General features: G+C 46.1%; 53 non-coding genes across 53 annotated transcripts in view; 11 read left to right on the top strand and 42 right to left on the bottom strand.

Moving 5' to 3' along the window:
* The window catches only part of trnap-agg (transfer RNA proline (anticodon AGG)), a 72-nt gene extending 42 nt beyond the window's left edge, over positions 1-30 (bottom strand). The window contains exon 1 of the tRNA in view: positions 1-30. This exon is cut by the window's left edge and continues 42 nt beyond it. This is a non-coding gene — a tRNA (tRNA-Pro).
* Positions 31-686: 656 nt separating this feature from the next.
* On the bottom strand, positions 687-758 carry trnap-ugg (transfer RNA proline (anticodon UGG)). The gene has a single exon. It is a non-coding gene; the product is annotated as a tRNA-Pro (tRNA).
* Positions 759-1,064: 306 nt separating this feature from the next.
* trnap-ugg (transfer RNA proline (anticodon UGG)) lies at positions 1,065-1,136 on the bottom strand. The gene has a single exon. It is a non-coding gene; the product is annotated as a tRNA-Pro (tRNA).
* Positions 1,137-1,447: 311 nt separating this feature from the next.
* On the bottom strand, positions 1,448-1,519 carry trnap-ugg (transfer RNA proline (anticodon UGG)). The gene has a single exon. It is a non-coding gene; the product is annotated as a tRNA-Pro (tRNA).
* Positions 1,520-1,655: 136 nt separating this feature from the next.
* trnar-ccg (transfer RNA arginine (anticodon CCG)) lies at positions 1,656-1,728 on the top strand. The gene has a single exon. It is a non-coding gene; the product is annotated as a tRNA-Arg (tRNA).
* Positions 1,729-3,080: 1,352 nt separating this feature from the next.
* On the bottom strand, positions 3,081-3,152 carry trnap-cgg (transfer RNA proline (anticodon CGG)). The gene has a single exon. It is a non-coding gene; the product is annotated as a tRNA-Pro (tRNA).
* Positions 3,153-3,458: 306 nt separating this feature from the next.
* trnap-ugg (transfer RNA proline (anticodon UGG)) lies at positions 3,459-3,530 on the bottom strand. Its single transcript has one exon. It is a non-coding gene; the product is annotated as a tRNA-Pro (tRNA).
* A 311-nt stretch (positions 3,531-3,841) lies between these two features.
* Positions 3,842-3,913, bottom strand: trnap-ugg (transfer RNA proline (anticodon UGG)). The gene has a single exon. It is a non-coding gene; the product is annotated as a tRNA-Pro (tRNA).
* Positions 3,914-4,049: 136 nt separating this feature from the next.
* trnar-ccg (transfer RNA arginine (anticodon CCG)) lies at positions 4,050-4,122 on the top strand. Its single transcript has one exon. It is a non-coding gene; the product is annotated as a tRNA-Arg (tRNA).
* A 1,343-nt stretch (positions 4,123-5,465) lies between these two features.
* On the bottom strand, positions 5,466-5,537 carry trnap-cgg (transfer RNA proline (anticodon CGG)). Its single transcript has one exon. It is a non-coding gene; the product is annotated as a tRNA-Pro (tRNA).
* Positions 5,538-5,843: 306 nt separating this feature from the next.
* On the bottom strand, positions 5,844-5,915 carry trnap-ugg (transfer RNA proline (anticodon UGG)). Its single transcript has one exon. It is a non-coding gene; the product is annotated as a tRNA-Pro (tRNA).
* Positions 5,916-6,226: 311 nt separating this feature from the next.
* Positions 6,227-6,298, bottom strand: trnap-ugg (transfer RNA proline (anticodon UGG)). The gene has a single exon. It is a non-coding gene; the product is annotated as a tRNA-Pro (tRNA).
* Positions 6,299-6,434: 136 nt separating this feature from the next.
* On the top strand, positions 6,435-6,507 carry trnar-ccg (transfer RNA arginine (anticodon CCG)). Its single transcript has one exon. It is a non-coding gene; the product is annotated as a tRNA-Arg (tRNA).
* A 610-nt stretch (positions 6,508-7,117) lies between these two features.
* Positions 7,118-7,189, bottom strand: trnap-agg (transfer RNA proline (anticodon AGG)). Its single transcript has one exon. It is a non-coding gene; the product is annotated as a tRNA-Pro (tRNA).
* Positions 7,190-7,845: 656 nt separating this feature from the next.
* On the bottom strand, positions 7,846-7,917 carry trnap-cgg (transfer RNA proline (anticodon CGG)). The gene has a single exon. It is a non-coding gene; the product is annotated as a tRNA-Pro (tRNA).
* Positions 7,918-8,223: 306 nt separating this feature from the next.
* Positions 8,224-8,295, bottom strand: trnap-ugg (transfer RNA proline (anticodon UGG)). Its single transcript has one exon. It is a non-coding gene; the product is annotated as a tRNA-Pro (tRNA).
* Positions 8,296-8,606: 311 nt separating this feature from the next.
* On the bottom strand, positions 8,607-8,678 carry trnap-ugg (transfer RNA proline (anticodon UGG)). Its single transcript has one exon. It is a non-coding gene; the product is annotated as a tRNA-Pro (tRNA).
* A 136-nt stretch (positions 8,679-8,814) lies between these two features.
* trnar-ccg (transfer RNA arginine (anticodon CCG)) lies at positions 8,815-8,887 on the top strand. The gene has a single exon. It is a non-coding gene; the product is annotated as a tRNA-Arg (tRNA).
* A 610-nt stretch (positions 8,888-9,497) lies between these two features.
* On the bottom strand, positions 9,498-9,569 carry trnap-agg (transfer RNA proline (anticodon AGG)). Its single transcript has one exon. It is a non-coding gene; the product is annotated as a tRNA-Pro (tRNA).
* Positions 9,570-10,225: 656 nt separating this feature from the next.
* Positions 10,226-10,297, bottom strand: trnap-cgg (transfer RNA proline (anticodon CGG)). The gene has a single exon. It is a non-coding gene; the product is annotated as a tRNA-Pro (tRNA).
* Positions 10,298-10,603: 306 nt separating this feature from the next.
* Positions 10,604-10,675, bottom strand: trnap-ugg (transfer RNA proline (anticodon UGG)). The gene has a single exon. It is a non-coding gene; the product is annotated as a tRNA-Pro (tRNA).
* A 311-nt stretch (positions 10,676-10,986) lies between these two features.
* trnap-ugg (transfer RNA proline (anticodon UGG)) lies at positions 10,987-11,058 on the bottom strand. Its single transcript has one exon. It is a non-coding gene; the product is annotated as a tRNA-Pro (tRNA).
* Positions 11,059-11,194: 136 nt separating this feature from the next.
* On the top strand, positions 11,195-11,267 carry trnar-ccg (transfer RNA arginine (anticodon CCG)). Its single transcript has one exon. It is a non-coding gene; the product is annotated as a tRNA-Arg (tRNA).
* Positions 11,268-11,877: 610 nt separating this feature from the next.
* Positions 11,878-11,949, bottom strand: trnap-agg (transfer RNA proline (anticodon AGG)). Its single transcript has one exon. It is a non-coding gene; the product is annotated as a tRNA-Pro (tRNA).
* A 656-nt stretch (positions 11,950-12,605) lies between these two features.
* Positions 12,606-12,677, bottom strand: trnap-cgg (transfer RNA proline (anticodon CGG)). The gene has a single exon. It is a non-coding gene; the product is annotated as a tRNA-Pro (tRNA).
* Positions 12,678-12,983: 306 nt separating this feature from the next.
* Positions 12,984-13,055, bottom strand: trnap-ugg (transfer RNA proline (anticodon UGG)). Its single transcript has one exon. It is a non-coding gene; the product is annotated as a tRNA-Pro (tRNA).
* A 311-nt stretch (positions 13,056-13,366) lies between these two features.
* Positions 13,367-13,438, bottom strand: trnap-ugg (transfer RNA proline (anticodon UGG)). The gene has a single exon. It is a non-coding gene; the product is annotated as a tRNA-Pro (tRNA).
* Positions 13,439-13,574: 136 nt separating this feature from the next.
* On the top strand, positions 13,575-13,647 carry trnar-ccg (transfer RNA arginine (anticodon CCG)). Its single transcript has one exon. It is a non-coding gene; the product is annotated as a tRNA-Arg (tRNA).
* A 610-nt stretch (positions 13,648-14,257) lies between these two features.
* On the bottom strand, positions 14,258-14,329 carry trnap-agg (transfer RNA proline (anticodon AGG)). Its single transcript has one exon. It is a non-coding gene; the product is annotated as a tRNA-Pro (tRNA).
* A 656-nt stretch (positions 14,330-14,985) lies between these two features.
* Positions 14,986-15,057, bottom strand: trnap-cgg (transfer RNA proline (anticodon CGG)). Its single transcript has one exon. It is a non-coding gene; the product is annotated as a tRNA-Pro (tRNA).
* Positions 15,058-15,363: 306 nt separating this feature from the next.
* trnap-ugg (transfer RNA proline (anticodon UGG)) lies at positions 15,364-15,435 on the bottom strand. The gene has a single exon. It is a non-coding gene; the product is annotated as a tRNA-Pro (tRNA).
* Positions 15,436-15,746: 311 nt separating this feature from the next.
* Positions 15,747-15,818, bottom strand: trnap-ugg (transfer RNA proline (anticodon UGG)). Its single transcript has one exon. It is a non-coding gene; the product is annotated as a tRNA-Pro (tRNA).
* A 136-nt stretch (positions 15,819-15,954) lies between these two features.
* Positions 15,955-16,027, top strand: trnar-ccg (transfer RNA arginine (anticodon CCG)). The gene has a single exon. It is a non-coding gene; the product is annotated as a tRNA-Arg (tRNA).
* A 610-nt stretch (positions 16,028-16,637) lies between these two features.
* On the bottom strand, positions 16,638-16,709 carry trnap-agg (transfer RNA proline (anticodon AGG)). Its single transcript has one exon. It is a non-coding gene; the product is annotated as a tRNA-Pro (tRNA).
* A 656-nt stretch (positions 16,710-17,365) lies between these two features.
* On the bottom strand, positions 17,366-17,437 carry trnap-cgg (transfer RNA proline (anticodon CGG)). The gene has a single exon. It is a non-coding gene; the product is annotated as a tRNA-Pro (tRNA).
* Positions 17,438-17,743: 306 nt separating this feature from the next.
* On the bottom strand, positions 17,744-17,815 carry trnap-ugg (transfer RNA proline (anticodon UGG)). Its single transcript has one exon. It is a non-coding gene; the product is annotated as a tRNA-Pro (tRNA).
* A 311-nt stretch (positions 17,816-18,126) lies between these two features.
* Positions 18,127-18,198, bottom strand: trnap-ugg (transfer RNA proline (anticodon UGG)). The gene has a single exon. It is a non-coding gene; the product is annotated as a tRNA-Pro (tRNA).
* Positions 18,199-18,334: 136 nt separating this feature from the next.
* trnar-ccg (transfer RNA arginine (anticodon CCG)) lies at positions 18,335-18,407 on the top strand. The gene has a single exon. It is a non-coding gene; the product is annotated as a tRNA-Arg (tRNA).
* Positions 18,408-19,017: 610 nt separating this feature from the next.
* On the bottom strand, positions 19,018-19,089 carry trnap-agg (transfer RNA proline (anticodon AGG)). The gene has a single exon. It is a non-coding gene; the product is annotated as a tRNA-Pro (tRNA).
* Positions 19,090-19,745: 656 nt separating this feature from the next.
* On the bottom strand, positions 19,746-19,817 carry trnap-cgg (transfer RNA proline (anticodon CGG)). Its single transcript has one exon. It is a non-coding gene; the product is annotated as a tRNA-Pro (tRNA).
* A 306-nt stretch (positions 19,818-20,123) lies between these two features.
* trnap-ugg (transfer RNA proline (anticodon UGG)) lies at positions 20,124-20,195 on the bottom strand. The gene has a single exon. It is a non-coding gene; the product is annotated as a tRNA-Pro (tRNA).
* A 311-nt stretch (positions 20,196-20,506) lies between these two features.
* trnap-ugg (transfer RNA proline (anticodon UGG)) lies at positions 20,507-20,578 on the bottom strand. The gene has a single exon. It is a non-coding gene; the product is annotated as a tRNA-Pro (tRNA).
* A 136-nt stretch (positions 20,579-20,714) lies between these two features.
* On the top strand, positions 20,715-20,787 carry trnar-ccg (transfer RNA arginine (anticodon CCG)). The gene has a single exon. It is a non-coding gene; the product is annotated as a tRNA-Arg (tRNA).
* A 610-nt stretch (positions 20,788-21,397) lies between these two features.
* trnap-agg (transfer RNA proline (anticodon AGG)) lies at positions 21,398-21,469 on the bottom strand. The gene has a single exon. It is a non-coding gene; the product is annotated as a tRNA-Pro (tRNA).
* A 656-nt stretch (positions 21,470-22,125) lies between these two features.
* trnap-cgg (transfer RNA proline (anticodon CGG)) lies at positions 22,126-22,197 on the bottom strand. The gene has a single exon. It is a non-coding gene; the product is annotated as a tRNA-Pro (tRNA).
* Positions 22,198-22,503: 306 nt separating this feature from the next.
* On the bottom strand, positions 22,504-22,575 carry trnap-ugg (transfer RNA proline (anticodon UGG)). Its single transcript has one exon. It is a non-coding gene; the product is annotated as a tRNA-Pro (tRNA).
* Positions 22,576-22,886: 311 nt separating this feature from the next.
* Positions 22,887-22,958, bottom strand: trnap-ugg (transfer RNA proline (anticodon UGG)). Its single transcript has one exon. It is a non-coding gene; the product is annotated as a tRNA-Pro (tRNA).
* Positions 22,959-23,094: 136 nt separating this feature from the next.
* Positions 23,095-23,167, top strand: trnar-ccg (transfer RNA arginine (anticodon CCG)). The gene has a single exon. It is a non-coding gene; the product is annotated as a tRNA-Arg (tRNA).
* Positions 23,168-23,777: 610 nt separating this feature from the next.
* Positions 23,778-23,849, bottom strand: trnap-agg (transfer RNA proline (anticodon AGG)). The gene has a single exon. It is a non-coding gene; the product is annotated as a tRNA-Pro (tRNA).
* Positions 23,850-24,505: 656 nt separating this feature from the next.
* On the bottom strand, positions 24,506-24,577 carry trnap-cgg (transfer RNA proline (anticodon CGG)). Its single transcript has one exon. It is a non-coding gene; the product is annotated as a tRNA-Pro (tRNA).
* Positions 24,578-24,883: 306 nt separating this feature from the next.
* trnap-ugg (transfer RNA proline (anticodon UGG)) lies at positions 24,884-24,955 on the bottom strand. Its single transcript has one exon. It is a non-coding gene; the product is annotated as a tRNA-Pro (tRNA).
* A 311-nt stretch (positions 24,956-25,266) lies between these two features.
* On the bottom strand, positions 25,267-25,338 carry trnap-ugg (transfer RNA proline (anticodon UGG)). The gene has a single exon. It is a non-coding gene; the product is annotated as a tRNA-Pro (tRNA).
* A 136-nt stretch (positions 25,339-25,474) lies between these two features.
* trnar-ccg (transfer RNA arginine (anticodon CCG)) lies at positions 25,475-25,547 on the top strand. The gene has a single exon. It is a non-coding gene; the product is annotated as a tRNA-Arg (tRNA).
* The last annotated feature ends 455 nt before the right edge of the window (positions 25,548-26,002 follow it).

Consider the following 26,002-nt stretch of genomic DNA (forward strand, 5'->3'; position numbering starts at 1 on the left):
GCGAGAATCATACCCCTAGACCAACGAGCCTGGCTGATGAAGTCTCAGACTACGTGCGTACACTTGTACAGTCGCCGAACCCTGGCTTCTAACAGAATGAGCAGGCACTAGTTTTAATAGAAAGCGTTTGTCGTTAGGGAGCCGTACTCCCTGGCATGCAGCGATTCTGAGTACGTTCTGCCAAGGAAATAAACACTTGCCATCTGGCTGAATTACAGTTAGTAATTAGTAAATAGTACAATAATATACATTTTAATTAGTATTATTTAACTCATACCAAATCTTTTTTTGATTATTTTTTGATATATCTTTCTTTTTTTATTGTGTATATATATATCGTCTGTTTGTATATCTTTAATTGTATTTTACAGAGTTGTTTACAAGTTCTGGTTGTATTATTGTTGTAATGTTTTACCCTTTTCTCTAGTTTTAGGCCTAATAACATCTGGCAAAGGCACTACCGATGAAACCTAACCTTGGGGCTAATTTGGGTACACCTACATTAATGAATGTTGATTCATGTACTCTGTCCCTTTTCTAAATAAATAAATAAATCAAATCTGGGCTAAGTTATAGGACAGATGACCACGAGCAGCAGCAAGGATTTGAGCAGACCACAACAGTTTTGAGTTCGGCTCAGTGCTGCAAAGGAATGAGCCAACTGGCTGAATCGCTCTGAAACTGCTGGGCTCGTCCGGGATTTGAACCCGGGACCTCTTGCACCCAAAGCGAGAATCATACCCCTAGACCAACGAGCCTGATTAATGAAAATTTGGGCTACTTGCATACACTTGTACAGTCACTGAACGCTGGCCTTTAACAGAATGGGCAGGCACTAGTTTTAATGCAAAACGTTTGTCGTTAGGGAGCCGTACTCCCTGGCAGGCAGCGATTGTGAGTATGTTCTGTGAAGGAAATAAACACTTGTCATCTGGCTGACTATTGGCTAAATTGTAGTACCGATGAAGACAAACAGCCTTAAGGATTTCAAAAGCACAGCAGTTTTGAGTTTGGCTCAGCGCTCCAAAGGACGGAGCCAACAGGTTGCTCCTGCTGAGACTGCTGGGCTCGTCCGGGATTTAAACCCGGGACCTCTCGCACCCAAAGCGAGAATCATACCCCTAGACCAACGAGCCTGGCTGCTAAAGGCATCGGGCTACTTGCGTACACTTGTACAGTCGCCGAACGCTGGCCTCTAACAGAATGGGCGGGCACTAGTTTTAATAGAAAGCGTTTGTCGTTAGGAAGCCGCACTCCCTGGCAGGCAGCGATTCAGAGTACGTTCTGTGCAAGGAAATTACCGCTTGTCATCTGGCTGAATCTTGGCTCTGTTGTAGTACAGATGAGAACTCAAGCAGCAGTAAGGATTTCAAAACCACGACAGTTTTGAGTTTGGCTCAGTGCTGCAAAAGGATGGAGCCAGCTGGCTGCTTGTTCCGAAGTTGCTGGGCTCGTCCGGGATTTGAACCCGGGACCTCTCGCACCCAAAGCGAGAATCATACCCCTAGACCAACGAGCCTCGCCGAAAGCAAATCTTTCGGGGGGGCGCCACAAACGGAACCCGACCTGGCGTCGAGATACCAAAGTGTAGTTGTTTGAGCAGCAGAAACCACTTGAAGTCATATTACAGATCAAAGGCAAAGCTTAGCAGACAAGGCCCAGTTGCCTAATGGATAAGGCATCAGCCTCCGGAGCTGGAGATTGTGGGTTCAAGTCCCACCTGGGGCATCATTAATGGGCTACATTTAAGGTGGCCGTTCGACAAATTCAAGGATGGTTTGTTCAAAGCAAACCTGTAGCCATGATGACCGCAAGATCTGAATTAGCATAGAACAGACAAACTTCTGATAGCTGTGCTGGGTTTTTGTGTGCGTCACTCTGTTCTGTCCTGCCCGTGCATGTGCCCTATCAGGCTGAAATTACACAAAGCAACCTGCGCAAGAGGCCCAGTGGCTTAATGGGAAAAGGCCGCTTTTTGCTGTTGCACCAGACCTACAACGAAGGCTTTGCGTACGAAAGCAGAGAGGCACAAAATGCTGCAAAAAGTCAATGATAATTTGTTCAAAGAAACTCCACAGAGCAACAAGTATACCTGTGCTTAGCGTTTCTGCAAAAGAGCCACGGTAATTCAATTAGGAGCGATATAAAATGGTTTGAATCCCACTACGGCATCTACAGGCCTGCAAAAACTTCAATTTGGCCGATGCATCAGCCTCTGATGCTGCAGAACGTGACGTCAAGTACTATGTGGCTTGCAGTAAAATGGCCAGATATGAAGTGGTTGATAGAGAAAAGCAGCAACAGCAAAAAGAGTCAGAGAACCCTTGAACTCATACTAAAGGTGAGAGGGCTCATCCGGGATTTGAACCCGGGACCTATCGCACCCTAAGCGAGAATCATACCCCTAGACCAACGAGCCTGGCTGATGAAGTCTCAGACTACGTGCGTACACTTGTACAGTCGCCGAACCCTGGCTTCTAACAGAATGAGCAGGCACTAGTTTTAATAGAAAGCGTTTGTCGTTAGGGAGCCGTACTCCCTGGCATGCAGCGATTCTGAGTACGTTCTGCCAAGGAAATAAACACTTGCCATCTGGCTGAATTACAGTTAGTAATTAGTAAATAGTACAGTAATATACATTTTAATTAGTATTATTTAACTCATACCAAATCTTTTTTTGATTATTTTTTGATATATCTTTCTTTTTTTATTGTGTATATATATATATATCGTCTGTTTGTATATCTTTAATTGTATTTTACAGAGTTGTTTACAAGTTCTAGTTGTATTATTGTTGTAATGTTTTACCCTTTTCTCTAGTTTTAGGCCTAATAACATCTGGCAAAGGCACTACCGATGAAACCTAACCTTGGGGCTAATTTGGGTACACCTACATTAATGAATGTTGATTCATGTACTCTGTCCCTTTTCTAAAAAAAAAAAAAAAATTAAATCTGGGCTAAGTTATAGGACAGATGACCACGAGCAGCAGCAAGGATTTGAGCAGACCACAACAGTTTTGAGTTCGGCTCAGTGCTGCAAAGGAATGAGCCAACTGGCTGAATCGCTCTGAAACTGCTGGGCTCGTCCGGGATTTGAACCCGGGACCTGTCGCACCCGAAGCGAGAATCATACCCCTAGACCAACGAGCCTGATTAATGAAAATTTGGGCTACTTGCATACACTTGTACAGTCACTGAACGCTGGCCTTTAACAGAATGGGCAGGCACTAGTTTTAATGCAAAACGTTTGTCGTTAGGGAGCCGTACTCCCTGGCAGGCAGCGATTGTGAGTATGTTCTGTGAAGGAAATAAACACTTGTCATCTGGCTGACTATTGGCTAAATTGTAGTACCGATGAAGACAAACAGCCTTAAGGATTTCAAAAGCACAGCAGTTTTGAGTTTGGCTCAGCGCTCCAAAGGACGGAGCCAACAGGCTGCTCCCGCTGAGACTGCTGGGCTCGTCCGGGATTTAAACCCGGGACCTCTCGCACCCAAAGCAAGAATCATACCCCTAGACCAACGAGCCTGGCTGCTAAAGGCATCGGGCTACTTGCGTACACTTGTACAGTCGCCGAACGCTGGCCTCTAACAGAATGGGCGGGCACTAGTTTTAATAGAAAGCGTTTGTCGTTAGGAAGCCGCACTCCCTGGCAGGCAGCGATTCAGAGTACGTTCTGTGCAAGGAAATAACCGCTTGTCATCTGGCTGAATCTTGGCTCTGTTGTAGTACAGATGAGAACTCAAGCAGCAGTAAGGATTTCAAAACCACGACAGTTTTGAGTTTGGCTCAGTGCTGCAAAAGGATGGAGCCAGCTGGCTGCTTGTTCCGAAGCTGCTGGGCTCGTCCGGGATTTGAACCCGGGACCTCTCGCACCCAAAGCGAGAATCATACCCCTAGACCAACGAGCCTCGTCGAAAGCAAATCTTTCGGGGGGGCGCCACAAACGGAACCCGACCTGGCGTCGAGATACCAAAGTGTAGTTGTTTGAGCAGCAGAAACCACTTGAAGTCATATTACAGATCAAAGGCAAAGCTTAGCAGACAAGGCCCAGTGGCCTAATGGATAAGGTATCAGCCTCCGGAGCTGGAGATTGTGGGTTCAAGTCCCACCTGGGTCGTCTTTAATGGGCTACATTTAAGGTGGCCGTTCGACAAATTCAAGGATGGTTTGTTCAAAGCAAGCCTGTGACCGCAAGATCTGAATTAGCATAGAACAGACAAACTTCTGATAGCTGTGCTGGGTTTTTGTGTGCGTCACTCTGTTCTGTCCTGCCCGTGCATGTGCCCTATCAGGCTGAAATTACACAAAGCAACCTGCGCAAGAGGCCCAGTGGCTTAATGGGAAAAGGCCGCTTTTTGCTGTTGCACCAGACCTACAACGAAGGCTTTGCGTACGAAAGCAGAGAGGCACAAAATGCTGCAAAAAGTCAATGATAATTTGTTCAAAGAAACTCCACAGAGCAACAAGTATACCTGTGCTTAGCGTTTCTGCAAAAGAGCCACGGTAATTCAATTAGGAGCGATATAAAATGGTTTGAATCCCACTACGGCATCTACAGGCCTGCAAAAACTTCAATTTGGCCGATGCATCAGCCTCTGATGCTGCAGAACGTGACGTCAAGTACTATGTGGCTTGCAGTAAAATGGCCAGATATGAAGTGGTTGATAGAGAAAAGCAGCAACAGCAAAAAGAGTCAGAGAACCCTTGAACTCATACTAAAGGTGAGAGGGCTCATCCGGGATTTGAACCCGGGACCTATCGCACCCTAAGCGAGAATCATACCCCTAGACCAACGAGCCTGGCTGATGAAGTCTCAGACTACGTGCGTACACTTGTACAGTCGCCGAACCCTGGCTTCTAACAGAATGAGCAGGCACTAGTTTTAATAGAAAGCGTTTGTCGTTAGGGAGCCGTACTCCCTGGCATGCAGCGATTCTGAGTACGTTCTGCCAAGGAAATAAACACTTGCCATCTGGCTGAATTACAGTTAGTAATTAGTAAATAGTACAGTAATATACATTTTAATTAGTATTATTTAACTCATACCAAATCTTTTTTTGATTATTTTTTGATATATCTTTCTTTTTTTATTGTGTATATATATATATATCGTCTGTTTGTATATCTTTAATTGTATTTTACAGAGTTGTTTACAAGTTCTAGTTGTATTATTGTTGTAATGTTTTACCCTTTTCTCTAGTTTTAGGCCTAATAACATCTGGCAAAGGCACTACCGATGAAACCTAACCTTGGGGCTAATTTGGGTACACCTACATTAATGAATGTTGATTCATGTACTCTGTCCCTTTTCTAAAAAAAAAAAAAAAATTAAATCTGGGCTAAGTTATAGGACAGATGACCACGAGCAGCAGCAAGGATTTGAGCAGACCACAACAGTTTTGAGTTCGGCTCAGTGCTGCAAAGGAATGAGCCAACTGGCTGAATCGCTCTGAAACTGCTGGGCTCGTCCGGGATTTGAACCCGGGACCTGTCGCACCCGAAGCGAGAATCATACCCCTAGACCAACGAGCCTGATTAATGAAAATTTGGGCTACTTGCATACACTTGTACAGTCACTGAACGCTGGCCTTTAACAGAATGGGCAGGCACTAGTTTTAATGCAAAACGTTTGTCGTTAGGGAGCCGTACTCCCTGGCAGGCAGCGATTGTGAGTATGTTCTGTGAAGGAAATAAACACTTGTCATCTGGCTGACTATTGGCTAAATTGTAGTACCGATGAAGACAAACAGCCTTAAGGATTTCAAAAGCACAGCAGTTTTGAGTTTGGCTCAGCGCTCCAAAGGACGGAGCCAACAGGCTGCTCCCGCTGAGACTGCTGGGCTCGTCCGGGATTTAAACCCGGGACCTCTCGCACCCAAAGCAAGAATCATACCCCTAGACCAACGAGCCTGGCTGCTAAAGGCATCGGGCTACTTGCGTACACTTGTACAGTCGCCGAACGCTGGCCTCTAACAGAATGGGCGGGCACTAGTTTTAATAGAAAGCGTTTGTCGTTAGGAAGCCGCACTCCCTGGCAGGCAGCGATTCAGAGTACGTTCTGTGCAAGGAAATAACCGCTTGTCATCTGGCTGAATCTTGGCTCTGTTGTAGTACAGATGAGAACTCAAGCAGCAGTAAGGATTTCAAAACCACGACAGTTTTGAGTTTGGCTCAGTGCTGCAAAAGGATGGAGCCAGCTGGCTGCTTGTTCCGAAGCTGCTGGGCTCGTCCGGGATTTGAACCCGGGACCTCTCGCACCCAAAGCGAGAATCATACCCCTAGACCAACGAGCCTCGTCGAAAGCAAATCTTTCGGGGGGGCGCCACAAACGGAACCCGACCTGGCGTCGAGATACCAAAGTGTAGTTGTTTGAGCAGCAGAAACCACTTGAAGTCATATTACAGATCAAAGGCAAAGCTTAGCAGACAAGGCCCAGTGGCCTAATGGATAAGGTATCAGCCTCCGGAGCTGGAGATTGTGGGTTCAAGTCCCACCTGGGTCGTCTTTAATGGGCTACATTTAAGGTGGCCGTTCGACAAATTCAAGGATGGTTTGTTCAAAGCAAGCCTGTGACCGCAAGATCTGAATTAGCATAGAACAGACAAACTTCTGATAGCTGTGCTGGGTTTTTGTGTGCGTCACTCTGTTCTGTCCTGCCCGTGCATGTGCCCTATCAGGCTGAAATTACACAAAGCACCCTGCGCAAGAGGCCCAGTGGCTTAATGGGAAAAGGCCGCTTTTTGCTGTTGCACCAGACCTACAACGAAGGCTTTGCGTACGAAAGCAGAGAGGCACAAAATGCTGCAAAAAGTCAATGATAATTTGTTCAAAGAAACTCCACAGAGCAACAAGTATACCTGTGCTTAGCGTTTCTGCAAAAGAGCCACGGTAATTCAATTAGGAGCGATATAAAATGGTTTGAATCCCACTACGGCATCTACAGGCCTGCAAAAACTTCAATTTGGCCGATGCATCAGCCTCTGATGCTGCAGAACGTGACGTCAAGTACTATGTGGCTTGCAGTAAAATGGCCAGATATGAAGTGGTTGATAGAGAAAAGCAGCAACAGCAAAAAGAGTCAGAGAACCCTTGAACTCATACTAAAGGTGAGAGGGCTCGTCCGGGATTTGAACCCGGGACCTCTCGCACCCTAAGCGAGAATCATACCCCTAGACCAACGAGCCTGGCTGATGAAGTCTCAGACTACGTGCGTACACTTGTACAGTCGCCGAACCCTGGCTTCTAACAGAATGAGCAGGCACTAGTTTTAATAGAAAGCGTTTGTCGTTAGGGAGCCGTACTCCCTGGCATGCAGCGATTCTGAGTACGTTCTGCCAAGGAAATAAACACTTGCCATCTGGCTGAATTACAGTTAGTAATTAGTAAATAGTACAATAATATACATTTTAATTAGTATTATTTAACTCATACCAAATCTTTTTTTGATTATTTTTTGATATATCTTTCTTTTTTTATTGTGTATATATATATCGTCTGTTTGTATATCTTTAATTGTATTTTACAGAGTTGTTTACAAGTTCTGGTTGTATTATTGTTGTAATGTTTTACCCTTTTCTCTAGTTTTAGGCCTAATAACATCTGGCAAAGGCACTACCGATGAAACCTAACCTTGGGGCTAATTTGGGTACACCTACATTAATGAATGTTGATTCATGTACTCTGTCTCTTTTCTAAATAAATAAATAAATCAAATCTGGGCTAAGTTATAGGACAGATGACCACGAGCAGCAGCAAGGATTTGAGCAGACCACAACAGTTTTGAGTTCGGCTCAGTGCTGCAAAGGAATGAGCCAACTGGCTGAATCGCTCTGAAACTGCTGGGCTCGTCCGGGATTTGAACCCGGGACCTCTCGCACCCGAAGCGAGAATCATACCCCTAGACCAACGAGCCTGATTAATGAAAATTTGGGCTACTTGCATACACTTGTACAGTCACTGAACGCTGGCCTTTAACAGAATGGGCAGGCACTAGTTTTAATGCAAAACGTTTGTCGTTAGGGAGCCGTACTCCCTGGCAGGCAGCGATTGTGAGTATGTTCTGTGAAGGAAATAAACACTTGTCATCTGGCTGACTATTGGCTAAATTGTAGTACCGATGAAGACAAACAGCCTTAAGGATTTCAAAAGCACAGCAGTTTTGAGTTTGGCTCAGCGCTCCAAAGGACGGAGCCAACAGGCTGCTCCCGCTGAGACTGCTGGGCTCGTCCGGGATTTAAACCCGGGACCTCTCGCACCCAAAGCAAGAATCATACCCCTAGACCAACGAGCCTGGCTGCTAAAGGCATCGGGCTACTTGCGTACACTTGTACAGTCGCCGAACGCTGGCCTCTAACAGAATGGGCGGGCACTAGTTTTAATAGAAAGCGTTTGTCGTTAGGAAGCCGCACTCCCTGGCAGGCAGCGATTCAGAGTACGTTCTGTGCAAGGAAATAACCGCTTGTCATCTGGCTGAATCTTGGCTCTGTTGTAGTACAGATGAGAACTCAAGCAGCAGTAAGGATTTCAAAACCACGACAGTTTTGAGTTTGGCTCAGTGCTGCAAAAGGATGGAGCCAGCTGGCTGCTTGTTCCGAAGCTGCTGGGCTCGTCCGGGATTTGAACCCGGGACCTCTCGCACCCAAAGCGAGAATCATACCCCTAGACCAACGAGCCTCGTCGAAAGCAAATCTTTCGGGGGGGCGCCACAAACGGAACCCGACCTGGCGTCGAGATACCAAAGTGTAGTTGTTTGAGCAGCAGAAACCACTTGAAGTCATATTACAGATCAAAGGCAAAGCTTAGCAGACAAGGCCCAGTGGCCTAATGGATAAGGCATCAGCCTCCGGAGCTGGAGATTGTGGGTTCAAGTCCCACCTGGGTCGTCTTTAATGGGCTACATTTAAGGTGGCCGTTCGACAAATTCAAGGATGGTTTGTTCAAAGCAAGCCTGTGACCGCAAGATCTGAATTAGCATAGAACAGACAAACTTCTGATAGCTGTGCTGGGTTTTTGTGTGCGTCACTCTGTTCTGTCCTGCCCGTGCATGTGCCCTATCAGGCTGAAATTACACAAAGCACCCTGCGCAAGAGGCCCAGTGGCTTAATGGGAAAAGGCCGCTTTTTGCTGTTGCACCAGACCTACAACGAAGGCTTTGCGTACGAAAGCAGAGAGGCACAAAATGCTGCAAAAAGTCAATGATAATTTGTTCAAAGAAACTCCACAGAGCAACAAGTATACCTGTGCTTAGCGTTTCTGCAAAAGAGCCACGGTAATTCAATTAGGAGCGATATAAAATGGTTTGAATCCCACTACGGCATCTACAGGCCTGCAAAAACTTCAATTTGGCCGATGCATCAGCCTCTGATGCTGCAGAACGTGACGTCAAGTACTATGTGGCTTGCAGTAAAATGGCCAGATATGAAGTGGTTGATAGAGAAAAGCAGCAACAGCAAAAAGAGTCAGAGAACCCTTGAACTCATACTAAAGGTGAGAGGGCTCGTCCGGGATTTGAACCCGGGACCTCTCGCACCCTAAGCGAGAATCATACCCCTAGACCAACGAGCCTGGCTGATGAAGTCTCAGACTACGTGCGTACACTTGTACAGTCGCCGAACCCTGGCTTCTAACAGAATGAGCAGGCACTAGTTTTAATAGAAAGCGTTTGTCGTTAGGGAGCCGTACTCCCTGGCATGCAGCGATTCTGAGTACGTTCTGCCAAGGAAATAAACACTTGCCATCTGGCTGAATTACAGTTAGTAATTAGTAAATAGTACAATAATATACATTTTAATTAGTATTATTTAACTCATACCAAATCTTTTTTTGATTATTTTTTGATATATCTTTCTTTTTTTATTGTGTATATATATATCGTCTGTTTGTATATCTTTAATTGTATTTTACAGAGTTGTTTACAAGTTCTGGTTGTATTATTGTTGTAATGTTTTACCCTTTTCTCTAGTTTTAGGCCTAATAACATCTGGCAAAGGCACTACCGATGAAACCTAACCTTGGGGCTAATTTGGGTACACCTACATTAATGAATGTTGATTCATGTACTCTGTCTCTTTTCTAAATAAATAAATAAATCAAATCTGGGCTAAGTTATAGGACAGATGACCACGAGCAGCAGCAAGGATTTGAGCAGACCACAACAGTTTTGAGTTCGGCTCAGTGCTGCAAAGGAATGAGCCAACTGGCTGAATCGCTCTGAAACTGCTGGGCTCGTCCGGGATTTGAACCCGGGACCTCTCGCACCCGAAGCGAGAATCATACCCCTAGACCAACGAGCCTGATTAATGAAAATTTGGGCTACTTGCATACACTTGTACAGTCACTGAACGCTGGCCTTTAACAGAATGGGCAGGCACTAGTTTTAATGCAAAACGTTTGTCGTTAGGGAGCCGTACTCCCTGGCAGGCAGCGATTGTGAGTATGTTCTGTGAAGGAAATAAACACTTGTCATCTGGCTGACTATTGGCTAAATTGTAGTACCGATGAAGACAAACAGCCTTAAGGATTTCAAAAGCACAGCAGTTTTGAGTTTGGCTCAGCGCTCCAAAGGACGGAGCCAACAGGCTGCTCCCGCTGAGACTGCTGGGCTCGTCCGGGATTTAAACCCGGGACCTCTCGCACCCAAAGCAAGAATCAAACCCCTAGACCAACGAGCCTGGCTGCTAAAGGCATCGGGCTACTTGCGTACACTTGTACAGTCGCCGAACGCTGGCCTCTAACAGAATGGGCGGGCACTAGTTTTAATAGAAAGCGTTTGTCGTTAGGAAGCCGCACTCCCTGGCAGGCAGCGATTCAGAGTACGTTCTGTGCAAGGAAATAACCGCTTGTCATCTGGCTGAATCTTGGCTCTGTTGTAGTACAGATGAGAACTCAAGCAGCAGTAAGGATTTCAAAACCACGACAGTTTTGAGTTTGGCTCAGTGCTGCAAAAGGATGGAGCCAGCTGGCTGCTTGTTCCGAAGCTGCTGGGCTCGTCCGGGATTTGAACCCGGGACCTCTCGCACCCAAAGCGAGAATCATACCCCTAGACCAACGAGCCTCGTCGAAAGCAAATCTTTCGGGGGGGCGCCACAAACGGAACCCGACCTGGCGTCGAGATACCAAAGTGTAGTTGTTTGAGCAGCAGAAACCACTTGAAGTCATATTACAGATCAAAGGCAAAGCTTAGCAGACAAGGCCCAGTGGCCTAATGGATAAGGCATCAGCCTCCGGAGCTGGAGATTGTGGGTTCAAGTCCCACCTGGGTCGTCTTTAATGGGCTACATTTAAGGTGGCCGTTCGACAAATTCAAGGATGGTTTGTTCAAAGCAAGCCTGTGACCGCAAGATCTGAATTAGCATAGAACAGACAAACTTCTGATAGCTGTGCTGGGTTTTTGTGTGCGTCACTCTGTTCTGTCCTGCCCGTGCATGTGCCCTATCAGGCTGAAATTACACAAAGCACCCTGCGCAAGAGGCCCAGTGGCTTAATGGGAAAAGGCCGCTTTTTGCTGTTGCACCAGACCTACAACGAAGGCTTTGCGTACGAAAGCAGAGAGGCACAAAATGCTGCAAAAAGTCAATGATAATTTGTTCAAAGAAACTCCACAGAGCAACAAGTATACCTGTGCTTAGCGTTTCTGCAAAAGAGCCACGGTAATTCAATTAGGAGCGATATAAAATGGTTTGAATCCCACTACGGCATCTACAGGCCTGCAAAAACTTCAATTTGGCCGATGCATCAGCCTCTGATGCTGCAGAACGTGACGTCAAGTACTATGTGGCTTGCAGTAAAATGGCCAGATATGAAGTGGTTGATAGAGAAAAGCAGCAACAGCAAAAAGAGTCAGAGAACCCTTGAACTCATACTAAAGGTGAGAGGGCTCGTCCGGGATTTGAACCCGGGACCTCTCGCACCCTAAGCGAGAATCATACCCCTAGACCAACGAGCCTGGCTGATGAAGTCTCAGACTACGTGCGTACACTTGTACAGTCGCCGAACCCTGGCTTCTAACAGAATGAGCAGGCACTAGTTTTAATAGAAAGCGTTTGTCGTTAGGGAGCCGTACTCCCTGGCATGCAGCGATTCTGAGTACGTTCTGCCAAGGAAATAAACACTTGCCATCTGGCTGAATTACAGTTAGTAATTAGTAAATAGTACAATAATATACATTTTAATTAGTATTATTTAACTCATACCAAATCTTTTTTTGATTATTTTTTGATATATCTTTCTTTTTTTATTGTGTATATATATATCGTCTGTTTGTATATCTTTAATTGTATTTTACAGAGTTGTTTACAAGTTCTGGTTGTATTATTGTTGTAATGTTTTACCCTTTTCTCTAGTTTTAGGCCTAATAACATCTGGCAAAGGCACTACCGATGAAACCTAACCTTGGGGCTAATTTGGGTACACCTACATTAATGAATGTTGATTCATGTACTCTGTCTCTTTTCTAAATAAATAAATAAATCAAATCTGGGCTAAGTTATAGGACAGATGACCACGAGCAGCAGCAAGGATTTGAGCAGACCACAACAGTTTTGAGTTCGGCTCAGTGCTGCAAAGGAATGAGCCAACTGGCTGAATCGCTCTGAAACTGCTGGGCTCGTCCGGGATTTGAACCCGGGACCTCTCGCACCCGAAGCGAGAATCATACCCCTAGACCAACGAGCCTGATTAATGAAAATTTGGGCTACTTGCATACACTTGTACAGTCACTGAACGCTGGCCTTTAACAGAATGGGCAGGCACTAGTTTTAATGCAAAACGTTTGTCGTTAGGGAGCCGTACTCCCTGGCAGGCAGCGATTGTGAGTATGTTCTGTGAAGGAAATAAACACTTGTCATCTGGCTGACTATTGGCTAAATTGTAGTACCGATGAAGACAAACAGCCTTAAGGATTTCAAAAGCACAGCAGTTTTGAGTTTGGCTCAGCGCTCCAAAGGACGGAGCCAACAGGCTGCTCCCGCTGAGACTGCTGGGCTCGTCCGGGATTTAAACCCGGGACCTCTCGCACCCAAAGCAAGAATCATACCCCTAGACCAACGAGCCTGGCTGCTAAAGGCATCGGGCTACTTGCGTACACTTGTACAGTCGCCGAACGCTGGCCTCTAACAGAATGGGCGGGCACTAGTTTTAATAGAAAGCGTTTGTCGTTAGGAAGCCGCACTCCCTGGCAGGCAGCGATTCAGAGTACGTTCTGTGCAAGGAAATAACCGCTTGTCATCTGGCTGAATCTTGGCTCTGTTGTAGTACAGATGAGAACTCAAGCAGCAGTAAGGATTTCAAAACCACGACAGTTTTGAGTTTGGCTCAGTGCTGCAAAAGGATGGAGCCAGCTGGCTGCTTGTTCCGAAGCTGCTGGGCTCGTCCGGGATTTGAACCCGGGACCTCTCGCACCCAAAGCGAGAATCATACCCCTAGACCAACGAGCCTCGTCGAAAGCAAATCTTTCGGGGGGGCGCCACAAACGGAACCCGACCTGGCGTCGAGATACCAAAGTGTAGTTGTTTGAGCAGCAGAAACCACTTGAAGTCATATTACAGATCAAAGGCAAAGCTTAGCAGACAAGGCCCAGTGGCCTAATGGATAAGGCATCAGCCTCCGGAGCTGGAGATTGTGGGTTCAAGTCCCACCTGGGTCGTCTTTAATGGGCTACATTTAAGGTGGCCGTTCGACAAATTCAAGGATGGTTTGTTCAAAGCAAGCCTGTGACCGCAAGATCTGAATTAGCATAGAACAGACAAACTTCTGATAGCTGTGCTGGGTTTTTGTGTGCGTCACTCTGTTCTGTCCTGCCCGTGCATGTGCCCTATCAGGCTGAAATTACACAAAGCACCCTGCGCAAGAGGCCCAGTGGCTTAATGGGAAAAGGCCGCTTTTTGCTGTTGCACCAGACCTACAACGAAGGCTTTGCGTACGAAAGCAGAGAGGCACAAAATGCTGCAAAAAGTCAATGATAATTTGTTCAAAGAAACTCCACAGAGCAACAAGTATACCTGTGCTTAGCGTTTCTGCAAAAGAGCCACGGTAATTCAATTAGGAGCGATATAAAATGGTTTGAATCCCACTACGGCATCTACAGGCCTGCAAAAACTTCAATTTGGCCGATGCATCAGCCTCTGATGCTGCAGAACGTGACGTCAAGTACTATGTGGCTTGCAGTAAAATGGCCAGATATGAAGTGGTTGATAGAGAAAAGCAGCAACAGCAAAAAGAGTCAGAGAACCCTTGAACTCATACTAAAGGTGAGAGGGCTCGTCCGGGATTTGAACCCGGGACCTCTCGCACCCTAAGCGAGAATCATACCCCTAGACCAACGAGCCTGGCTGATGAAGTCTCAGACTACGTGCGTACACTTGTACAGTCGCCGAACCCTGGCTTCTAACAGAATGAGCAGGCACTAGTTTTAATAGAAAGCGTTTGTCGTTAGGGAGCCGTACTCCCTGGCATGCAGCGATTCTGAGTACGTTCTGCCAAGGAAATAAACACTTGCCATCTGGCTGAATTACAGTTAGTAATTAGTAAATAGTACAATAATATACATTTTAATTAGTATTATTTAACTCATACCAAATCTTTTTTTGATTATTTTTTGATATATCTTTCTTTTTTTATTGTGTATATATATATCGTCTGTTTGTATATCTTTAATTGTATTTTACAGAGTTGTTTACAAGTTCTGGTTGTATTATTGTTGTAATGTTTTACCCTTTTCTCTAGTTTTAGGCCTAATAACATCTGGCAAAGGCACTACCGATGAAACCTAACCTTGGGGCTAATTTGGGTACACCTACATTAATGAATGTTGATTCATGTACTCTGTCTCTTTTCTAAATAAATAAATAAATCAAATCTGGGCTAAGTTATAGGACAGATGACCACGAGCAGCAGCAAGGATTTGAGCAGACCACAACAGTTTTGAGTTCGGCTCAGTGCTGCAAAGGAATGAGCCAACTGGCTGAATCGCTCTGAAACTGCTGGGCTCGTCCGGGATTTGAACCCGGGACCTCTCGCACCCGAAGCGAGAATCATACCCCTAGACCAACGAGCCTGATTAATGAAAATTTGGGCTACTTGCATACACTTGTACAGTCACTGAACGCTGGCCTTTAACAGAATGGGCAGGCACTAGTTTTAATGCAAAACGTTTGTCGTTAGGGAGCCGTACTCCCTGGCAGGCAGCGATTGTGAGTATGTTCTGTGAAGGAAATAAACACTTGTCATCTGGCTGACTATTGGCTAAATTGTAGTACCGATGAAGACAAACAGCCTTAAGGATTTCAAAAGCACAGCAGTTTTGAGTTTGGCTCAGCGCTCCAAAGGACGGAGCCAACAGGCTGCTCCCGCTGAGACTGCTGGGCTCGTCCGGGATTTAAACCCGGGACCTCTCGCACCCAAAGCAAGAATCATACCCCTAGACCAACGAGCCTGGCTGCTAAAGGCATCGGGCTACTTGCGTACACTTGTACAGTCGCCGAACGCTGGCCTCTAACAGAATGGGCGGGCACTAGTTTTAATAGAAAGCGTTTGTCGTTAGGAAGCCGCACTCCCTGGCAGGCAGCGATTCAGAGTACGTTCTGTGCAAGGAAATAACCGCTTGTCATCTGGCTGAATCTTGGCTCTGTTGTAGTACAGATGAGAACTCAAGCAGCAGTAAGGATTTCAAAACCACGACAGTTTTGAGTTTGGCTCAGTGCTGCAAAAGGATGGAGCCAGCTGGCTGCTTGTTCCGAAGCTGCTGGGCTCGTCCGGGATTTGAACCCGGGACCTCTCGCACCCAAAGCGAGAATCATACCCCTAGACCAACGAGCCTCGTCGAAAGCAAATCTTTCGGGGGGGCGCCACAAACGGAACCCGACCTGGCGTCGAGATACCAAAGTGTAGTTGTTTGAGCAGCAGAAACCACTTGAAGTCATATTACAGATCAAAGGCAAAGCTTAGCAGACAAGGCCCAGTGGCCTAATGGATAAGGCATCAGCCTCCGGAGCTGGAGATTGTGGGTTCAAGTCCCACCTGGGTCGTCTTTAATGGGCTACATTTAAGGTGGCCGTTCGACAAATTCAAGGATGGTTTGTTCAAAGCAAGCCTGTGACCGCAAGATCTGAATTAGCATAGAACAGACAAACTTCTGATAGCTGTGCTGGGTTTTTGTGTGCGTCACTCTGTTCTGTCCTGCCCGTGCATGTGCCCTATCAGGCTGAAATTACACAAAGCACCCTGCGCAAGAGGCCCAGTGGCTTAATGGGAAAAGGCCGCTTTTTGCTGTTGCACCAGACCTACAACGAAGGCTTTGCGTACGAAAGCAGAGAGGCACAAAATGCTGCAAAAAGTCAATGATAATTTGTTCAAAGAAACTCCACAGAGCAACAAGTATACCTGTGCTTAGCGTTTCTGCAAAAGAGCCACGGTAATTCAATTAGGAGCGATATAAAATGGTTTGAATCCCACTACGGCATCTACAGGCCTGCAAAAACTTCAATTTGGCCGATGCATCAGCCTCTGATGCTGCAGAACGTGACGTCAAGTACTATGTGGCTTGCAGTAAAATGGCCAGATATGAAGTGGTTGATAGAGAAAAGCAGCAACAGCAAAAAGAGTCAGAGAACCCTTGAACTCATACTAAAGGTGAGAGGGCTCGTCCGGGATTTGAACCCGGGACCTCTCGCACCCTAAGCGAGAATCATACCCCTAGACCAACGAGCCTGGCTGATGAAGTCTCAGACTACGTGCGTACACTTGTACAGTCGCCGAACCCTGGCTTCTAACAGAATGAGCAGGCACTAGTTTTAATAGAAAGCGTTTGTCGTTAGGGAGCCGTACTCCCTGGCATGCAGCGATTCTGAGTACGTTCTGCCAAGGAAATAAACACTTGCCATCTGGCTGAATTACAGTTAGTAATTAGTAAATAGTACAATAATATACATTTTAATTAGTATTATTTAACTCATACCAAATCTTTTTTTGATTATTTTTTGATATATCTTTCTTTTTTTATTGTGTATATATATATCGTCTGTTTGTATATCTTTAATTGTATTTTACAGAGTTGTTTACAAGTTCTGGTTGTATTATTGTTGTAATGTTTTACCCTTTTCTCTAGTTTTAGGCCTAATAACATCTGGCAAAGGCACTACCGATGAAACCTAACCTTGGGGCTAATTTGGGTACACCTACATTAATGAATGTTGATTCATGTACTCTGTCTCTTTTCTAAATAAATAAATAAATCAAATCTGGGCTAAGTTATAGGACAGATGACCACGAGCAGCAGCAAGGATTTGAGCAGACCACAACAGTTTTGAGTTCGGCTCAGTGCTGCAAAGGAATGAGCCAACTGGCTGAATCGCTCTGAAACTGCTGGGCTCGTCCGGGATTTGAACCCGGGACCTCTCGCACCCGAAGCGAGAATCATACCCCTAGACCAACGAGCCTGATTAATGAAAATTTGGGCTACTTGCATACACTTGTACAGTCACTGAACGCTGGCCTTTAACAGAATGGGCAGGCACTAGTTTTAATGCAAAACGTTTGTCGTTAGGGAGCCGTACTCCCTGGCAGGCAGCGATTGTGAGTATGTTCTGTGAAGGAAATAAACACTTGTCATCTGGCTGACTATTGGCTAAATTGTAGTACCGATGAAGACAAACAGCCTTAAGGATTTCAAAAGCACAGCAGTTTTGAGTTTGGCTCAGCGCTCCAAAGGACGGAGCCAACAGGCTGCTCCCGCTGAGACTGCTGGGCTCGTCCGGGATTTAAACCCGGGACCTCTCGCACCCAAAGCAAGAATCAAACCCCTAGACCAACGAGCCTGGCTGCTAAAGGCATCGGGCTACTTGCGTACACTTGTACAGTCGCCGAACGCTGGCCTCTAACAGAATGGGCGGGCACTAGTTTTAATAGAAAGCGTTTGTCGTTAGGAAGCCGCACTCCCTGGCAGGCAGCGATTCAGAGTACGTTCTGTGCAAGGAAATAACCGCTTGTCATCTGGCTGAATCTTGGCTCTGTTGTAGTACAGATGAGAACTCAAGCAGCAGTAAGGATTTCAAAACCACGACAGTTTTGAGTTTGGCTCAGTGCTGCAAAAGGATGGAGCCAGCTGGCTGCTTGTTCCGAAGCTGCTGGGCTCGTCCGGGATTTGAACCCGGGACCTCTCGCACCCAAAGCGAGAATCATACCCCTAGACCAACGAGCCTCGTCGAAAGCAAATCTTTCGGGGGGGCGCCACAAACGGAACCCGACCTGGCGTCGAGATACCAAAGTGTAGTTGTTTGAGCAGCAGAAACCACTTGAAGTCATATTACAGATCAAAGGCAAAGCTTAGCAGACAAGGCCCAGTGGCCTAATGGATAAGGCATCAGCCTCCGGAGCTGGAGATTGTGGGTTCAAGTCCCACCTGGGTCGTCTTTAATGGGCTACATTTAAGGTGGCCGTTCGACAAATTCAAGGATGGTTTGTTCAAAGCAAGCCTGTGACCGCAAGATCTGAATTAGCATAGAACAGACAAACTTCTGATAGCTGTGCTGGGTTTTTGTGTGCGTCACTCTGTTCTGTCCTGCCCGTGCATGTGCCCTATCAGGCTGAAATTACACAAAGCACCCTGCGCAAGAGGCCCAGTGGCTTAATGGGAAAAGGCCGCTTTTTGCTGTTGCACCAGACCTACAACGAAGGCTTTGCGTACGAAAGCAGAGAGGCACAAAATGCTGCAAAAAGTCAATGATAATTTGTTCAAAGAAACTCCACAGAGCAACAAGTATACCTGTGCTTAGCGTTTCTGCAAAAGAGCCACGGTAATTCAATTAGGAGCGATATAAAATGGTTTGAATCCCACTACGGCATCTACAGGCCTGCAAAAACTTCAATTTGGCCGATGCATCAGCCTCTGATGCTGCAGAACGTGACGTCAAGTACTATGTGGCTTGCAGTAAAATGGCCAGATATGAAGTGGTTGATAGAGAAAAGCAGCAACAGCAAAAAGAGTCAGAGAACCCTTGAACTCATACTAAAGGTGAGAGGGCTCGTCCGGGATTTGAACCCGGGACCTCTCGCACCCTAAGCGAGAATCATACCCCTAGACCAACGAGCCTGGCTGATGAAGTCTCAGACTACGTGCGTACACTTGTACAGTCGCCGAACCCTGGCTTCTAACAGAATGAGCAGGCACTAGTTTTAATAGAAAGCGTTTGTCGTTAGGGAGCCGTACTCCCTGGCATGCAGCGATTCTGAGTACGTTCTGCCAAGGAAATAAACACTTGCCATCTGGCTGAATTACAGTTAGTAATTAGTAAATAGTACAATAATATACATTTTAATTAGTATTATTTAACTCATACCAAATCTTTTTTTGATTATTTTTTGATATATCTTTCTTTTTTTATTGTGTATATATATATCGTCTGTTTGTATATCTTTAATTGTATTTTACAGAGTTGTTTACAAGTTCTGGTTGTATTATTGTTGTAATGTTTTACCCTTTTCTCTAGTTTTAGGCCTAATAACATCTGGCAAAGGCACTACCGATGAAACCTAACCTTGGGGCTAATTTGGGTACACCTACATTAATGAATGTTGATTCATGTACTCTGTCTCTTTTCTAAATAAATAAATAAATCAAATCTGGGCTAAGTTATAGGACAGATGACCACGAGCAGCAGCAAGGATTTGAGCAGACCACAACAGTTTTGAGTTCGGCTCAGTGCTGCAAAGGAATGAGCCAACTGGCTGAATCGCTCTGAAACTGCTGGGCTCGTCCGGGATTTGAACCCGGGACCTCTCGCACCCGAAGCGAGAATCATACCCCTAGACCAACGAGCCTGATTAATGAAAATTTGGGCTACTTGCATACACTTGTACAGTCACTGAACGCTGGCCTTTAACAGAATGGGCAGGCACTAGTTTTAATGCAAAACGTTTGTCGTTAGGGAGCCGTACTCCCTGGCAGGCAGCGATTGTGAGTATGTTCTGTGAAGGAAATAAACACTTGTCATCTGGCTGACTATTGGCTAAATTGTAGTACCGATGAAGACAAACAGCCTTAAGGATTTCAAAAGCACAGCAGTTTTGAGTTTGGCTCAGCGCTCCAAAGGACGGAGCCAACAGGCTGCTCCCGCTGAGACTGCTGGGCTCGTCCGGGATTTAAACCCGGGACCTCTCGCACCCAAAGCAAGAATCATACCCCTAGACCAACGAGCCTGGCTGCTAAAGGCATCGGGCTACTTGCGTACACTTGTACAGTCGCCGAACGCTGGCCTCTAACAGAATGGGCGGGCACTAGTTTTAATAGAAAGCGTTTGTCGTTAGGAAGCCGCACTCCCTGGCAGGCAGCGATTCAGAGTACGTTCTGTGCAAGGAAATAACCGCTTGTCATCTGGCTGAATCTTGGCTCTGTTGTAGTACAGATGAGAACTCAAGCAGCAGTAAGGATTTCAAAACCACGACAGTTTTGAGTTTGGCTCAGTGCTGCAAAAGGATGGAGCCAGCTGGCTGCTTGTTCCGAAGCTGCTGGGCTCGTCCGGGATTTGAACCCGGGACCTCTCGCACCCAAAGCGAGAATCATACCCCTAGACCAACGAGCCTCGTCGAAAGCAAATCTTTCGGGGGGGCGCCACAAACGGAACCCGACCTGGCGTCGAGATACCAAAGTGTAGTTGTTTGAGCAGCAGAAACCACTTGAAGTCATATTACAGATCAAAGGCAAAGCTTAGCAGACAAGGCCCAGTGGCCTAATGGATAAGGCATCAGCCTCCGGAGCTGGAGATTGTGGGTTCAAGTCCCACCTGGGTCGTCTTTAATGGGCTACATTTAAGGTGGCCGTTCGACAAATTCAAGGATGGTTTGTTCAAAGCAAGCCTGTGACCGCAAGATCTGAATTAGCATAGAACAGACAAACTTCTGATAGCTGTGCTGGGTTTTTGTGTGCGTCACTCTGTTCTGTCCTGCCCGTGCATGTGCCCTATCAGGCTGAAATTACACAAAGCACCCTGCGCAAGAGGCCCAGTGGCTTAATGGGAAAAGGCCGCTTTTTGCTGTTGCACCAGACCTACAACGAAGGCTTTGCGTACGAAAGCAGAGAGGCACAAAATGCTGCAAAAAGTCAATGATAATTTGTTCAAAGAAACTCCACAGAGCAACAAGTATACCTGTGCTTAGCGTTTCTGCAAAAGAGCCACGGTAATTCAATTAGGAGCGATATAAAATGGTTTGAATCCCACTACGGCATCTACAGGCCTGCAAAAACTTCAATTTGGCCGATGCATCAGCCTCTGATGCTGCAGAACGTGACGTCAAGTACTATGTGGCTTGCAGTAAAATGGCCAGATATGAAGTGGTTGATAGAGAAAAGCAGCAACAGCAAAAAGAGTCAGAGAACCCTTGAACTCATACTAAAGGTGAGAGGGCTCGTCCGGGATTTGAACCCGGGACCTCTCGCACCCTAAGCGAGAATCATACCCCTAGACCAACGAGCCTGGCTGATGAAGTCTCAGACTACGTGCGTACACTTGTACAGTCGCCGAACCCTGGCTTCTAACAGAATGAGCAGGCACTAGTTTTAATAGAAAGCGTTTGTCGTTAGGGAGCCGTACTCCCTGGCATGCAGCGATTCTGAGTACGTTCTGCCAAGGAAATAAACACTTGCCATCTGGCTGAATTACAGTTAGTAATTAGTAAATAGTACAATAATATACATTTTAATTAGTATTATTTAACTCATACCAAATCTTTTTTTGATTATTTTTTGATATATCTTTCTTTTTTTATTGTGTATATATATATCGTCTGTTTGTATATCTTTAATTGTATTTTACAGAGTTGTTTACAAGTTCTGGTTGTATTATTGTTGTAATGTTTTACCCTTTTCTCTAGTTTTAGGCCTAATAACATCTGGCAAAGGCACTACCGATGAAACCTAACCTTGGGGCTAATTTGGGTACACCTACATTAATGAATGTTGATTCATGTACTCTGTCTCTTTTCTAAATAAATAAATAAATCAAATCTGGGCTAAGTTATAGGACAGATGACCACGAGCAGCAGCAAGGATTTGAGCAGACCACAACAGTTTTGAGTTCGGCTCAGTGCTGCAAAGGAATGAGCCAACTGGCTGAATCGCTCTGAAACTGCTGGGCTCGTCCGGGATTTGAACCCGGGACCTCTCGCACCCGAAGCGAGAATCATACCCCTAGACCAACGAGCCTGATTAATGAAAATTTGGGCTACTTGCATACACTTGTACAGTCACTGAACGCTGGCCTTTAACAGAATGGGCAGGCACTAGTTTTAATGCAAAACGTTTGTCGTTAGGGAGCCGTACTCCCTGGCAGGCAGCGATTGTGAGTATGTTCTGTGAAGGAAATAAACACTTGTCATCTGGCTGACTATTGGCTAAATTGTAGTACCGATGAAGACAAACAGCCTTAAGGATTTCAAAAGCACAGCAGTTTTGAGTTTGGCTCAGCGCTCCAAAGGACGGAGCCAACAGGCTGCTCCCGCTGAGACTGCTGGGCTCGTCCGGGATTTAAACCCGGGACCTCTCGCACCCAAAGCAAGAATCATACCCCTAGACCAACGAGCCTGGCTGCTAAAGGCATCGGGCTACTTGCGTACACTTGTACAGTCGCCGAACGCTGGCCTCTAACAGAATGGGCGGGCACTAGTTTTAATAGAAAGCGTTTGTCGTTAGGAAGCCGCACTCCCTGGCAGGCAGCGATTCAGAGTACGTTCTGTGCAAGGAAATAACCGCTTGTCATCTGGCTGAATCTTGGCTCTGTTGTAGTACAGATGAGAACTCAAGCAGCAGTAAGGATTTCAAAACCACGACAGTTTTGAGTTTGGCTCAGTGCTGCAAAAGGATGGAGCCAGCTGGCTGCTTGTTCCGAAGCTGCTGGGCTCGTCCGGGATTTGAACCCGGGACCTCTCGCACCCAAAGCGAGAATCATACCCCTAGACCAACGAGCCTCGTCGAAAGCAAATCTTTCGGGGGGGCGCCACAAACGGAACCCGACCTGGCGTCGAGATACCAAAGTGTAGTTGTTTGAGCAGCAGAAACCACTTGAAGTCATATTACAGATCAAAGGCAAAGCTTAGCAGACAAGGCCCAGTGGCCTAATGGATAAGGCATCAGCCTCCGGAGCTGGAGATTGTGGGTTCAAGTCCCACCTGGGTCGTCTTTAATGGGCTACATTTAAGGTGGCCGTTCGACAAATTCAAGGATGGTTTGTTCAAAGCAAGCCTGTGACCGCAAGATCTGAATTAGCATAGAACAGACAAACTTCTGATAGCTGTGCTGGGTTTTTGTGTGCGTCACTCTGTTCTGTCCTGCCCGTGCATGTGCCCTATCAGGCTGAAATTACACAAAGCACCCTGCGCAAGAGGCCCAGTGGCTTAATGGGAAAAGGCCGCTTTTTGCTGTTGCACCAGACCTACAACGAAGGCTTTGCGTACGAAAGCAGAGAGGCACAAAATGCTGCAAAAAGTCAATGATAATTTGTTCAAAGAAACTCCACAGAGCAACAAGTATACCTGTGCTTAGCGTTTCTGCAAAAGAGCCACGGTAATTCAATTAGGAGCGATATAAAATGGTTTGAATCCCACTACGGCATCTACAGGCCTGCAAAAACTTCAATTTGGCCGATGCATCAGCCTCTGATGCTGCAGAACGTGACGTCAAGTACTATGTGGCTTGCAGTAAAATGGCCAGATATGAAGTGGTTGATAGAGAAAAGCAGCAACAGCAAAAAGAGTCAGAGAACCCTTGAACTCATACTAAAGGTGAGAGGGCTCGTCCGGGATTTGAACCCGGGACCTCTCGCACCCTAAGCGAGAATCATACCCCTAGACCAACGAGCCTGGCTGATGAAGTCTCAGACTACGTGCGTACACTTGTACAGTCGCCGAACCCTGGCTTCTAACAGAATGAGCAGGCACTAGTTTTAATAGAAAGCGTTTGTCGTTAGGGAGCCGTACTCCCTGGCATGCAGCGATTCTGAGTACGTTCTGCCAAGGAAATAAACACTTGCCATCTGGCTGAATTACAGTTAGTAATTAGTAAATAGTACAATAATATACATTTTAATTAGTATTATTTAACTCATACCAAATCTTTTTTTGATTATTTTTTGATATATCTTTCTTTTTTTATTGTGTATATATATATCGTCTGTTTGTATATCTTTAATTGTATTTTACAGAGTTGTTTACAAGTTCTGGTTGTATTATTGTTGTAATGTTTTACCCTTTTCTCTAGTTTTAGGCCTAATAACATCTGGCAAAGGCACTACCGATGAAACCTAACCTTGGGGCTAATTTGGGTACACCTACATTAATGAATGTTGATTCATGTACTCTGTCTCTTTTCTAAATAAATAAATAAATCAAATCTGGGCTAAGTTATAGGACAGATGACCACGAGCAGCAGCAAGGATTTGAGCAGACCACAACAGTTTTGAGTTCGGCTCAGTGCTGCAAAGGAATGAGCCAACTGGCTGAATCGCTCTGAAACTGCTGGGCTCGTCCGGGATTTGAACCCGGGACCTCTCGCACCCGAAGCGAGAATCATACCCCTAGACCAACGAGCCTGATTAATGAAAATTTGGGCTACTTGCATACACTTGTACAGTCACTGAACGCTGGCCTTTAACAGAATGGGCAGGCACTAGTTTTAATGCAAAACGTTTGTCGTTAGGGAGCCGTACTCCCTGGCAGGCAGCGATTGTGAGTATGTTCTGTGAAGGAAATAAACACTTGTCATCTGGCTGACTATTGGCTAAATTGTAGTACCGATGAAGACAAACAGCCTTAAGGATTTCAAAAGCACAGCAGTTTTGAGTTTGGCTCAGCGCTCCAAAGGACGGAGCCAACAGGCTGCTCCCGCTGAGACTGCTGGGCTCGTCCGGGATTTAAACCCGGGACCTCTCGCACCCAAAGCAAGAATCAAACCCCTAGACCAACGAGCCTGGCTGCTAAAGGCATCGGGCTACTTGCGTACACTTGTACAGTCGCCGAACGCTGGCCTCTAACAGAATGGGCGGGCACTAGTTTTAATAGAAAGCGTTTGTCGTTAGGAAGCCGCACTCCCTGGCAGGCAGCGATTCAGAGTACGTTCTGTGCAAGGAAATAACCGCTTGTCATCTGGCTGAATCTTGGCTCTGTTGTAGTACAGATGAGAACTCAAGCAGCAGTAAGGATTTCAAAACCACGACAGTTTTGAGTTTGGCTCAGTGCTGCAAAAGGATGGAGCCAGCTGGCTGCTTGTTCCGAAGCTGCTGGGCTCGTCCGGGATTTGAACCCGGGACCTCTCGCACCCAAAGCGAGAATCATACCCCTAGACCAACGAGCCTCGTCGAAAGCAAATCTTTCGGGGGGGCGCCACAAACGGAACCCGACCTGGCGTCGAGATACCAAAGTGTAGTTGTTTGAGCAGCAGAAACCACTTGAAGTCATATTACAGATCAAAGGCAAAGCTTAGCAGACAAGGCCCAGTGGCCTAATGGATAAGGCATCAGCCTCCGGAGCTGGAGATTGTGGGTTCAAGTCCCACCTGGGTCGTCTTTAATGGGCTACATTTAAGGTGGCCGTTCGACAAATTCAAGGATGGTTTGTTCAAAGCAAGCCTGTGACCGCAAGATCTGAATTAGCATAGAACAGACAAACTTCTGATAGCTGTGCTGGGTTTTTGTGTGCGTCACTCTGTTCTGTCCTGCCCGTGCATGTGCCCTATCAGGCTGAAATTACACAAAGCACCCTGCGCAAGAGGCCCAGTGGCTTAATGGGAAAAGGCCGCTTTTTGCTGTTGCACCAGACCTACAACGAAGGCTTTGCGTACGAAAGCAGAGAGGCACAAAATGCTGCAAAAAGTCAATGATAATTTGTTCAAAGAAACTCCACAGAGCAACAAGTATACCTGTGCTTAGCGTTTCTGCAAAAGAGCCACGGTAATTCAATTAGGAGCGATATAAAATGGTTTGAATCCCACTACGGCATCTACAGGCCTGCAAAAACTT

This window comes from Rhinichthys klamathensis, unplaced genomic scaffold, assembly GCF_029890125.1.
Source record: "Rhinichthys klamathensis goyatoka isolate OS25496 unplaced genomic scaffold, OSU_Roscu_1.1 h1tg000223l_1, whole genome shotgun sequence".
Classification (NCBI taxonomy): Eukaryota; Metazoa; Chordata; class Actinopteri; order Cypriniformes; family Leuciscidae; genus Rhinichthys; species Rhinichthys klamathensis.